We start from the raw sequence: 13,966 nt of genomic DNA, 5'->3' as shown, positions 1-13,966 counted from the left end.
AGCTCTGAAAAAAAGAAAAAAAATAATGACTTCATGGAATTCATAGGCAAATGGAATGAACTAGAAAATATCATCCTGAGTAAGGTAACCCAATCACAGAAAAACACACATGGTGGGCATTCATTGATAAGTCTGCATTAGTCCCAAACTCGAATTACCCAAGATGCAATTCACAGACCACATGAAGCTCAAGAAGTAGCATGACCAAAATACGGGTGCTTTCACTCCTTAAAATGAAGGAAAAATATCCATAGGAAGGGTTATGGAGGCAAAGTTTAGAGCAGAAACTGAAGGATCAGCCATTCAGACCCTGCCGACATGTGGCATATATAGCCACCAAAACTAGATAAGATGTATGGAGCTAAGAAGTGCATGCTAACAGGTATCAGATATAGATCTCTCCTGAGAGACACAACAGGAGCATGTCAAATACAGAGATAAACGTTAGCAGCAAACCACTGAGCTGAGAATGGGACACAATTTGGGGGAATTAGAGAAAGGATCGAAAGAGCTGAAGGGACTTGCAATGCCATAACAACAGCAATGCCAACCAACCAGATCTTCTGGGGACTAAACCACTACCCAAAAACTATACATGGACTGACCCAGGTATCCAACTACATATGTAGCAGAGAATAGTCTTGTTGGGGCACCAGTGGAAGGGGCAACCCTTGGTCCTGCCTAAGTTGGACCCATAGTGCAGGGTAATTTCAGGGGGATTGTAGTGGTCCATATGGGGGGGGCACTTTTATGGGAGATGCTAAGGGGCTAGGAGTCTTATGGACATGAAACCAGGAAAGGAAATAACATTTGAAATGTAAATAAAGAAATATATCCAATAAAAAATACTGATAAATACAACTAAGTAAAAAAGTGCGCCTAGTGTTACTCAGACATCTTGAATAAAAGATCATAAAATACAATCCATGGAAAATACTTTTTATTTGTCCTAATGGTGAAAAGACAAAGAGAAGTACTGTCAGTATCACACAGTTCATAGAAAAAAATGAATTCAGTGAGATTTTCTTATGGCCATAGTTACTCACTGTAGTTTTGTTACAACTTCTTATTTAAAATAGATTCTTATCTAATATCATACATCCAGGCCTCTCATCCCTCTACTTCTCCTTGTTTCTTCCATCTCCCTTCTCTCCGCAGTATTACTCCTCTCGCTGCTCGGTTTTCTGTTCAGAAAAGTGCAGGCCTTCTAGGGATGACAGTCATATGGCGCAAATCATGATACCGTAAAAATATACAAGAGCCCTTATTTGATACTAGAAAAGACAACACAGTAGGAAGGAAAAAAGTTTCAAGTTCAGGCAAAACAGCTACACCCTCTGTTAGGCAGTCCACAAAATCACCAAAGTACAGCTGTATACCTATATGACTACATAAAAAAGTATTGGGATTGCTGCCTTCACATCATTCTAGAAGAGAAACTAGCTCAGTATAACTGACCACAGAAACATTTGATATCTGAGCAGAAAATACTTGCAGAACTGTGAGTAACTGAATATATTGTCTCCCCAAGAAAAAGTGTTTTCTATTTTTTATTATTGTCTAAATTATAGTTAATAATGATGTGATGAAATATCATAACCAAAAGCAAATTAAGGAGGAAAGTCTTTAAATGGTTTACAATTCTACAGGATGGTTCATAATTGGAGGAAGTCAAAATAAGAACTCAAGCAGGGTGGGTTCAGGAAGTAGAGACTGATACAGAAGTCATGGAGAGATGACTTTACTGGTTTGTTTCCCAAGGCTTGTTCATCCTGCTTTCCCCTAAAACACAGAAACACCATCCCATAGATGGCCCCACCCATCATGAGCTGGGTCCTCTTCAATCAATCACTAATTAAAAATATATCTATAGCCAGAACTGAGAGAGACATTTTATCAATTGAGGTTCACTTTTTCAAAATGACTCTAGCTTGTTTCAACTTGACATAAAACTGTCATCATAACTCTGTAATTGATAAGAAAAAATTACTATACAATAAATAATGAAAGTTGAAAACAGTGCAGTTTCCTCTGGCTTTAATATATCATAGGTAATTGAGAATGTTAGGAATCATAGTTTAAAATGACCAAACCATTCAGAATGGGATCATAAAAATTAAAATATTAATGGAATGATATATGTTATTCTAATTATAATGGCAAAGCTCACGCAGTGGCATCCTTGTAGAGGTGACATCATACTTGTTCTAAATTGGCTAAAAAGATATTGCTAAGCTCTCTTATCACAGAAAATTGTCTTTTAAAACTGTTATACAGTATTTCATAAATCATATTATACATATTCTGTGTATTTTCTTAAAATGCTCACTTCAGTATTTCATTTGATTTTCTCTACTTTCTTTGTCTAAGCCAAAATTATTTCCACCAGGGATTAAAAGGTAAGTCTTGGAGATCCTGTCCTTTTCCTAGGCAGACAGAGACAGGTAGTTGAGCCAGGATGTGAGTCCTTATCTTGCCCTTTTTTTTTCTCCACATAGACATTCAGTTCTATTGCATCTACCAACCTTTACTGACTGTGTACTGTGATTCAATATCAACCTTATTAAATCCTATTTAAAACAAACATGAACTTAGTTAATAATTACATCATAATACTTGACATTGAGATCAAAAAAGTTTGATCCTTATCTTTCAAATCTAGTTAATAATTAGATCATTGTTTTCTGACATGGAGGTCAGAAAAGTTCTATGTTAATATTCTTTAGACTTTTGGTGACCAAAAGTCATCTTGTGTAAGTTAAGCAGAATTTGCTGCCTGACTCACATTGAACTAAAATCCCAAAGAAACAAAGTTACATTTACTAGACATAAGCTAGACTAAAAAGCATAAAACTTTATATTTGATTTTATATTGGAAATTAGTAAGCTCTTAAATTGATGTGATCCTTATGGCCTCAATGCCCAGGATACTAGCTGAAGTCAGAGCCTATGGAATAGTTAGAGAAATATGTCTTAACCTGTTTTATTTCCCACTAGAATCATTGTGGGTAGCTGATAAAACCTTGAGCTACAAAACACAATCTGAAGTATCTGTACATAGGCAGCATGACCTAACCTTGGTCCTTTCCCTTTACTAAACTTGTCTCTGGACTGGTCTAAACTATAGTTTCAGGATGGGATATGACAAACAGCATTGGTTTTCAAAGGGATGCCCATACTATCCTTCTTCCCACATCAGGAAGCACAATGAAGAGTAATTGTCTTCATAGGAAAGACACAAAAGAAGGTGTCTTATAGGTACCCATAAAAGGAGACTGCTCAGACATAGGTTTAAGCCAACAGTAAGTCTATTAGCCAGCTGGTAACAGCATTGGTTTTTCTGGATCTCAATGTAGCCCTGAGCATTTCTTATGATGAACTTTTAAGCACAAATACCATACTCTATGCTAACATACTTCAGTTAAAAATATGATTAGTTAGAAGCTGAACTACAGAAGCCAAAAAGTAAGAATAATACATTGGGAGACTTTCCCAGAACTGGACTTTCATGACTAAGGGGTTTTTTTTGTTTTTAGTTTTTCAGTTTTTGTTTTGTTTGTTTTGTTTTCATTTTGGCAAGTAGTATTGGCTGTGCTCTGAGTTTTATGTCCTAAGGGTACGTTCATCATGAAGTCAGTTGTAGTAAGCTGTAGGGGTCTCCATTGAACAAACAGACAAATTTTATTTGTATACACACAAATATGAAAGGGTTTCATGCCAGCTTCCCCCACATCACCCTGGCTTAAATCTGAAGGATAATAAAAGCATGTTCCTCATGTGCATCAATTATTACCATCCCGGCTTTAAAAATGATGGACCCCAACCCCAGAGCTCTCTAATAAATCACCTGAGGGTAAATTGGTGTCATCTATGTTTCTCAATTTGCTAGGCAAAAGTATGCTTTTGTTACAGTAGATCCATACACATGTGGGCTACAGCCCAAATAAGTGAAAAGTCAAAACAGCTAATTCACCATATGCTCTCTACCTTTGCCATCATGACATTCCTCAACAGATAAAACCTGATAATCTCCCTGACTTCACTAGCTCTCAATTCAAAACCTTCTGCACATGTTGGGAAATTGTTCACCATACAGGGATTTCCCTCAAGGAATAGTAGAAAAAGTACATCAAACCCTTGAAATCCAATTTCAAAAACAAAAGACAACCACATACCCCCTAATGTACAATTAATAATAGCTCTGTCTACACTAAACAAATTTAACATTTACAAAAACTCCAAACACCCTCCTATCTTCCTCCACTGACACACACCAAATTTATCTCCCCCTGCCATAATATATGGACATGGTCCTTTGGATGGAATTTGGAAGGGACCAGACCCTCAACTTAAACTGGGTGTGGTTGACTTATGTTTTCCCACCGGATCAACTAAGCCTATCTTGGTTCCTAACAGAAATGCCTGACACCACCCCATCAACCAAGAATATGGCAGATCAAGTGCAAAGGAGGAGGAGGAGGAGGAGGAGGAGGAGGAGGAGGAGGAGGAGGAGGAGGAGGAGGAGGAGGAAGAGGAGGAGGAGGAGGAAGAGGAGGAGGAGGAAGAATTCTCTCCAAGAGATTCTGCCACTAGATGCTGCCCTGGCAACACACCACAGTCACTTCCTACCCAGTAGCCCCAACCTGTCCACTGCATTTTACCTGCTATCCTAGCCCCCTGCCAGTGCTTCACCACTTTGTGCCAACCATAGCAGAAGCTTCAAATACAATTCCACTCCCTACTTGTGCTAGCCTTTCAGCAACATAATAGCAGTGAAAGAAAGTGGCTACCTTGACATGGCTCCCTATTCCCCCTCAAAGAGTGTAATGGTTTGTTTGCTTCAGCTGTCCCCCACCCCCACAGATCTCCATGGATGTCTTCTGGTATACAGATCATCATGTCTGATTTATTTCTTCATGTTCTATAGCTCAAGCATGTGATATATTTAGGTCTTCAATGTTATTGATACATCATGGTATTCCCTGCATTCCCATCTCCCACTTAGCAGTAATATTTTGCCTGGCTCATGTTGCTCTATTGGCAGCACACCAAAGTTCTAGAACAAAGAGAAATAAATTCACTCAAAAGGAGTAGAATGCAGGAAATAATGAAAAAATAAGGTATAAAACTAAACAGAGAATTCACAAAAGAGGAATCTCGAATACCTGAGAATCACTTAAAGAAATGATCAAAGTCCTCAGTGATCAGGAAAATGCAAATCAAAATGACCCCATGATTCCACCTTAGCCCATCAAAATGGCTAAGATCAAAAATTCACATTACAGCACATGTTGGCAAGGTTGTGGAGAAAAGGAACCTTCCTCAACTGCTGGTGGGATTGCAAACTGGTGCAACCACTCTGGAAATCAGTTTGCAGGTTCCTCAGAAAATTGGAAATATATATATACCTGAAGACCCACTATACCTCTCCTGGGCATATACCCAGAAAATGCCCCACCATGCTACAGGAGTATGTGTTCCACTTGTTCATAGTGGCTTTATTTGTAACAGTCAGAAGCTGTAAACAACCCACATGTCCCACGATGGAAGAATGGATAGGGAAAACATGATTCATTTGCGTAAGAAAATACTATTTATCTATTGACAACAAGGACATCCTGAGTTTTGCCAGCAGATGGATGGAACTAGAAAATGTCATCCTAAGTGAGGTAACTCTGACCCAAAGTGGCATGCATGGCAGGTACTCACTAATATGTGCATATTAGCCAAAAAAGTACAGAATACCCAGGATACAGTCCATAGAATTCAAGGAAGCTAACAAGTCAAAGGACACAAGTGAGGATGCCTCAATCCACTTGACAGGGAGAAGAAAGCAATCATGGGGCGCAGAAGGAAGAAGGGACTAGGGTGGGAAAGAAGACAGGCAAAAGAGGAAACATTATCTGGTATTGGGGGTAAACAGGACTAAAGCCCTGAGGATCAGCTGAAAAAAGTGAAAACAGGCAACCTTGGGAGATAGGTTGTAGATGAACCCTCTACAAGGTACCAGAGACCTGGGAGGTGAGAGATTCTCAGGACACAAAGGGAGGGACTCCAGAAGAAATGCCCTCAGAAAATTGGACATAGTACCAAATGAGGACCCAGCTATACACTCCTGGACATACACCTGAAAGATGCTCCAACATATAACAAGGACATATGCTCCACTATGTTCATATCAGCCTTATTTCTAATAGCCAAAGAATGGAAACAAACCAAATGTCCTTCAACAGAAAAATGGATACAGAAAATGTTGGTACACTTACAAAATGGAGTACTACACCACCATTTAAAACAATGAAACTCACAAAACTATAAAATGTCATCCTAAGTGAGGTAACACAATCACAAAAGAACACACATGGTATGTATTCATTGATATGTGGACATTAGTACAAAAGCTCAGAATACCGACCATAAGCTCAGAATAACTCAGAGACCATAAGAATCTGAAGAAGAAGAAAGACCAAAGTGTGGATGCTTCAGTCCTACATCGAAAGGGCAGCAAAGTAACAACAGGAGGTATAAGTGGGAGGGACATAGGAGGAAGAGAGGAGGGGTAGAGGCAAAAGAAGGGGGCAGGATCAGATGTGGAAGGAGACAGGGGAGATGTTCAGATGGTCAAGAAATTGAACAGAGGTGTGTAGTGATGAAAGACGGGGAACAGGGGGAAGCCAACAGAAAGACCCAGATGCCAGGAAAGCAAAGGCTCCCAGGACCCAACAGGAATGATATTAGCTGAAATACCCAACAAAGGGGAGGGGGAACCTGTAGAGACCATATCCAGAGGTTAGGCACAGCCCCTGGTTGGTGATGGGGCCATTCACCCTTCAAAAATTTAACCCTGAATTTCTCCTGGCTAAAGGAAATAGAAGGAGAAAGAATGGAGCAGAGACTGAAAGACATACCAACCAGAGACTGACACACATGGGAGTTTGAGAAAGGACTGAGATAGCCGAGGGGAGTTGCAACCCCATAGGAAGAATAACAATATAAACCAACCAGACACCCAGAGCTCCCAGGGAATAAACCACGAACCGAAGAATAGGCATGGAAGGACCCAGGGTTCCAGCTGCAGAAGTAGCAGAGGACAGAGTTATTTGGCATCCATGGGAGGGGAGGCCCTTGGTCCTTTGAAGGCTTGATGCCCCAGTGTAGGGAAATGCTAAGGCAGTGATGTGGAGTGAGTGGGTGTGTAGGGGAGCCACCTCATGCAAGCAGGAGGATAGGGTGGTGTAGGGTGCTTTTGGAGGGGAAATTGGGAAGGAGGATAACATTTGAAATATAAATAAATAAATTGATAAATTAAATTTTAAAAAAAGTAATGCCCTACAGTCAGGAGAGGAAACTGGTAGAAAGACAGATTGTCAAGTGAAGGAATGGGGTTGACATCCCACAGTCAAAAACTCTGACCCAGATTTTTCCTGTCTGAAAGAATTGCAGGGACAAAAATGGAGAAGAGACTGAAGGTAAGGAGGTCCAGTGACAGGCCCAAATTGGGATCCAATTCAAGGCTCAGCAAGCAGCTGAAAGAATCAGATGCAGATACTTATAGGAAACTAATGGACAGAAGCTACTGACCCTTGTGGTTGAATTAGGGTAAAACTAGTAGAAGGTAAGGAGAAGGGTGACCCCATAGGAAGACCAGCAGTCTTCCTGGATCCCCAAGATCTCTCAGACCATGTGCCACCAACCAGGAAGCATACACCAGCTGACATGAGGCCCCCAACACATCTACAGCAGAGAACTACCTGCTCTGACCTCAGTGAGAGAAGATGCACCTAACCCTTCAGAGAATTGAGGCCCCAGGAAGTGGGAAGGTCTGGTGGCCTAGTGCTGGTGGGGACAACCTTTTGTAGACAAGGGTGGTGAGGAAGAATAAGATGAAGAACAATCAGAAGGCGAACTGAGAGAGGAATAAAGACTGGACCATAAAAATAAAGAATAGAACAAAAAACATAAAAATTAAAATAAAATAAAATCTCATTTCTGTTTGAAAAATGCTTAAGGCACAAAATGATAATTACAAATGAATACTTTCTTACACAATGTATTGAATAAATAATAAATGAAATCACACAATGGCATGAATTTGGAAAAGCAGGGAAAAACAAAAAAATACAAAGTTTATCAGTCACAATAACTTATACTTTATGGCATGATTTGGGTCAGTTTCCATCTCTGCTGCACTTAATATTGTCTTTCTACTCGGTTTTGTTTATTTTATGTGCTAAGATAAATGGCAATGTGTTCTAATTAACCAATTCTCCTTATGTGTTCCTGAATCCATATTGTATTTTCACACACCCAATAACTATTCAAGTTAGTGTTCAAATGACACTGAACTGAGTGTTTACAAAGCTCTGGCAAATATTTAAGTATTCAGTGAATGAGAAAATACTTGAAAAATGAAATAAATGAGTATATATCAACGCTTTACCTGCATCCACTTAATTAGGTCATAATCAATAAAGTCATGAGGATTTGTAACATCCAGTGATTCTTGATGTTCTTTTATTTTCTTCAGAATGTAGTTTCTAGTATGATACACATTTTTTAGCTAATGTCATATGACTTCCCAGACAATAATCAATGAAAACAGGGAAAGAACTGCAGAACTACAAGGAAAAACACCAAGAATTTATTAAATGCATAAGGTATAATAAAGAAGTACATACATACTATAATCTAGCAAGCCTGATTTTGATTTATAGTCCCATGAATGGTTTATTTTCACCTTGAAAAAGAGTTGCTCCATTTTATACATAATAAAATTATATATAAATTCTATGTAGTAGAAAAATTGAGGAAGAAAATCCTGCCCATATAATCCTGGTTCACAGTGAATTTTTTCAAATTCAGTAATAATTCAATTTTGCCTACAAATTTTAAATATCATATGATATTAAGTAATGTAATCCTTACACTTTGGATGCTAGTACATGCTAAAATAGGGTAAATAATTTACTGCAGAAAGCTTTTCAATCATCCAATCTCTGACATGAAGTGAGAACGTGGAATTGTGTGCGCCTCTAAAGATTCCTTGACAAAAAGTACACACCATTATTTACTTCTTTGTGGTCCATATCTACTATATAGGCAGAGAGCTGGAGATGCTAATTCATCACAGGGAAAGATTGTGAAGATATTCATGATCCACCATTCATATTATCATTTCTTCCTGTTCCCTTGTCATGGAGGATCCAAAATAAAGCAGCAAACATTTCAGTGGTTTCAGTGCTTCCCGTATCATTATCCAAAATATCTTTAGAAGAATATTTTCTGTCTACACTGTTATTTATGCCAAATACAGAAATGGGTAGGTTTTAACTATTGATAGTACAAGAACTTGTGAGTAGTTCAAAAATGTTCTTCTATGAGTGACTGAATATCTTTCTAAAAATCAATGGATTAATTTGTAGAAAAACCTCTCTGTGTGTCAAATAAAAATAACATCACATAGGAAGATAAGCAGCTTGAGCTTTCTTGGCATTTGTGCTTTATTTATCTGTTGGTTTAGCGAAGGACATAGACCTCTCTTCCAGAGGTCCCATTCATACTACTCTAGGCAGGGCATGGGTACCATTACATCACTATTAGTCCCCTTGTAATTTGATCTGTGAAAAAGAATAGTCATAACTTTGCTTTCAGGAGGAGATGAATTTTCTTCACCTATATCCAGGGACTGCTCACAATCTTGATGTTCTCATTGAGTTTTTCCATCAAGCTAAGAAAATCTTGATCTTTATAATCAAAACAATTCTGGAAAATAATGGAGCAGATGACATTGCAAGGAGCACAGCCCAAGATGAAGGTAGGGTCACAGGGTGAGCCTGAGGAATGGGAAACAATTGTAATATGTTATTAAAATATACCAAGAGGGCACTTTATCTTTGTTAATGGGTAAAATCCCTGGAGAAATTTTAAACTTCACCAAAATATGATTGCCAGTCTTCATTTTATTTTGGAGAAAGTACTTAAAGACAAGTTTCTTCATAATTTAAGCAGATAACTTGACTGTTCTATGAAATGTATTTCAGGGTTGAGTAGCATTCACATAGTAATTGAAGATCTGTTCATCACCTAAGCCAAAACAGAGAATACAGAGAGAAATGGTTTACACAACAGAAGACAGATATGTAATATAATTAGCAAAAATGAGATGTTGGTAATGAAAACAATTCAAGGTTACTTAAACAAGTCATTTTATTAAGTTCTTTGTGTTTGAAGATTAATACTGTCATGTGTAAATTCTTAAAGCATACAAATCATAATAAAATGAAATTATGATAAGTTTTCAAATCATGACGAAATTCTATTAAATACAGCTAAGGAATGAAAATATACTTTGACTCATAAGTACCCAGGACTATGAAAATGAGCATTCAAGACACATTGCCACATCAGTGAAGTTGGGGAGATGAAAGTAGTTCAAGAAAATGAAAAAAATAACATCTGGTTTGGAATCTTTAAATGTAGATGAAGTCACTGCCACCATTTTCAATAGCAATTGATCTGTGGTAAAAACGACTAGCAATAAATAAGGTATGTTTGTTCTAAGGATGTAAGTTATTAGAAAATTAAAATAAATGCTGTGTTCATGATACCTGATTCAAAAGCAACAGAGAAAACATCATTTTGAATAGAATAATACCAGTAGATCCATTGGACTCTAACCTGTATCAGGATGGAAAAGTCAAAACAGGAAAGTATGATCACCATTGGTTTTCCTCAGTTCCTACACAAGGCACTGTGTTTCCTCTTGAACACGGTCCTCAATGCTCTCTTTCCCCATACCCAAATTCTGCAAGGTCATGAGTGTAAAGCGTCTTATTTCTTTCCATCTATTTCCATGGCTAAAAGCAATTCCTGAACAAATGGGAATAGAAACTACAATGTGATCCCAGGAAGAAGGAGAGCATTGGCGAAGACACAACCCTAGAGAGGCATAGTCTGAGCCCCAGGATCAAGTCTGGCCTTTGCTGTCTATCTTCTTCCTCACTGTGAATGCTACCCAGATCACTCATAAACATGTACACTTACCAAGGCCTTTATTAATTTTTTCAGCTACTGGGAAGCTTCCTCTTTTAGTAAACTCCTCTCCGTGATCAATCAAGCCTTCTTTTGTTGCTGCATATCCATGCAATATCACAATGAGCTTCATGCCAAAGTACAGAGTGAACACAGAGCCATTCACTTTTGAGAACTGGAAATTGAAAAGCATAATAATGGGTAATTGTTACTTTTCAGTGTTGTCACAATGTGATGACCCAGACAGTTGAAATTTAGATTACAATAAAGAGTCACATCAAAATATTCAGCAAGTCTCTTGATCATGTTTCAGTAAGTACTTGAAGCAAGAGTTTTCCAAATTCATTTTGGGGATGAATTGCTCATGAATAAAAGACTCTATCCCATGGGCAGTCACCAAATGCTGACACTATTACTGATGCTATGTTGTGCTTACAGACAGAAACCTAGCATTTCTTTCCAATGAGAGGCTCTACAAGCCGCTGACTGAAAAGGATATATATTTACAGTTCAACATTGGACTATAAGAAGGGTAAAGAAGAGTGGGAGGATTGAAGAAACTGAAGGGGATAGCAACCCCACAGGAAGACAAAGAGTGTTAACTAACCTGGACCACTGGGAGTTTCCAGAGAATAAGCCACAAACTAAAGAGCATACACAAACTTGTACAAGGCTTCTCACACATGTATAGCAGAGGACTAAACATGGCTTCTGGCTTTAGTGGGAAAGGATGAGACTAAGTCTACAGAGACTTTATATACCAGGAAAGGGGGATGACTAAGTCACCCTCTCGGAAACAAAAGAGAAAGGGAATGAAGAAGAACTCTTCAAGGGAGTAATAGGCAACATTTGGGAGGTAAATAATTTCATAATAATAATAATAATAATAATAATAATAATAATAATAAACTAAAAATCTAAGAGTACTCAACATTTAAAAATACTCTTTTTTATCACTTGATACCTGGACAATCTAATTCCATGTTCACTCATAATAAAATAAGTATCAATGCTCAGATGACGGTTTCAGCAACACCTATAAGGCTTTTCCTGTGCAGCTTAGCCCCAGGAAGAAGAGAGAAAATCCATAGTGGGGACCCTAAGTTCATTCTATCATTACTAGAGATGTGGAGATGGTGCACCACTGAAGCAGCACACAGCATGGGCATCTGCTAAGAGAACAGATTCACCCTGAGGCATTCATGGTCCCAGGCACAGAAGAAAAGTCAATTTGGATAGTATCAAATATGTTTAGTTCTCTTATTTCCTGTGTTTTGCGTCATCTACGGATAGTTTCTTTTAATAAAACATCAGCTATTTAGAGAACTTCAGCACCAAATGCTAATAAATACAGAGATTTAAAGTGCTGCCTGACTTGGTGGATGGTATCATGTGTCCCTTTCCAGAGACTTAGCAAAAAATATGGAAACAGAAATAAAATAAAGATGAGAAGTATACATAGTTTTTGCAATTTTCCAAATGTCATTATAATACGTAAATACCCAAAGTTCTCTAATTCACCATAGAAATTGCTTTTTCTTCAATTTCTGATGGGGATAAAAAATGACCTTTACAGGTTTTTAGCTTTACAATTATTGATTACAATGCCGTTTGGGCAAGTCCTGAAAATGTACACAAAAATAATGTTATACAGACTTTACAGCTTATATTTAGGAATATATATATATAAATATATCTATATGCATGTAACAACAATAATAAGAGAATGGCCATGGATTATATAAAAGAACAAGAAGGAGTATATGGGAAGGATTGGAAAGAGAAAAGAGGAAGAATATATTATAATCTCAAAATAATAACTATGTAATTATAATCTCAAAATGAAAAGAAATTTTTAAAAGAGTTATATTTACCTTTCTTTGCAAGGTACTAGAGGAGCATACTTACACTGGTTAAGGATTGGGTGATGTTCTTCAAATCTAGATGAAAGAAATTGCCAATAATTGGGAGAGGAGTAGGGCCTGAGGAAGCTTTCCTCTCCCAGAACTCTGTCTCCAGATAGACAGGAGAATGAGACAGGAGAGAGTGAGCACCAGCAACATGACCAGATCCATTGAGTTTCTCTTTACTGACACAGCTCTGATCAGGTAGCTTAGAGCTTTTATCATGTGGCTACAGAATCAATATGGCATAATTGACTAATCAGCTAGCTTCTGATCTGTAATCTGTCTTTTACATGGACTTTATTCTAGTGACAATAACAAAAATAAGCTGTTCTTCATGCTTTAATATCTCATGATATACCTCAAACTATCTACTCATCTGCTTTAGCTTCCCAAGGTTAGAAGTGTATACATGAGCCACCATGCCCAAGTTTAACGGCATACTTAACTGTGTATTTAACTTCAAATATTTGTTATCTTAAACATTTACACAAGCATTCTCAATAAGTGTAGATTTATACACATTTAATACACCATTTTTTGATTGGGTTTTTTGGGTTCTTTGGTGGTTAGCTTCTTGAATTCTTTATAGATTGTGTATATTAGCCCTCTATCAGATGTCAAGTTAGTGAAGTTTCTTTCCCCAATCTGTAGGTTTCTGATTTTCCCTGTTGACTATGTCCTTTGCCTTACAGAAGCTTTCCTTCTGTTTTGTGAGGTCAATTCTTGATCTTAGAGTATAAGTCATTGGAGTTCAATTTAGGAAAATTCCCCCTATGCCAATAAGTTCAAGAACCTTTCTCACTTTCTCTTCTATTAAATTCAGTGTCCCAAAGTGGGATCTAGCTCAAGGGGAGGCCTCAAGGCCTGACCCTATTACTGAGGCCATGGAATGTTCACAAAAACCGACCTATCATGACTGCACTCTGAAAGATCCAAAAAGGAGCTGAAAGAGTAAGATTCAAATATTTATACCCAACAAATGGACAAAAGCTGCTGGTCCCTGTGGTTGAATTAGAGAATGCTAGTAG

General features: G+C 37.9%; 1 pseudogene; it reads right to left on the bottom strand.

Annotated features, from left to right (window-relative positions):
- Nucleotides 1-8,428: 8,428 nt before the first annotated feature.
- On the bottom strand, nt 8,429-13,121 carry LOC148007904 (cytochrome P450 2C6-like; annotated as a pseudogene).
- Nucleotides 13,122-13,966: the final 845 nt, after the last annotated feature.

Source organism: Rattus norvegicus, chromosome 1 (assembly GCF_021556685.1).
Source record: "Rattus norvegicus strain SHRSP/BbbUtx chromosome 1, alternate assembly SHRSP_T2T, whole genome shotgun sequence".
Lineage (NCBI taxonomy): Eukaryota > Metazoa > Chordata > Mammalia > Rodentia > Muridae > Rattus > Rattus norvegicus.
The sequence above is the reverse complement of the archived record's forward strand: the minus strand, read 5'-3'. Positions and strand labels throughout refer to the sequence as shown.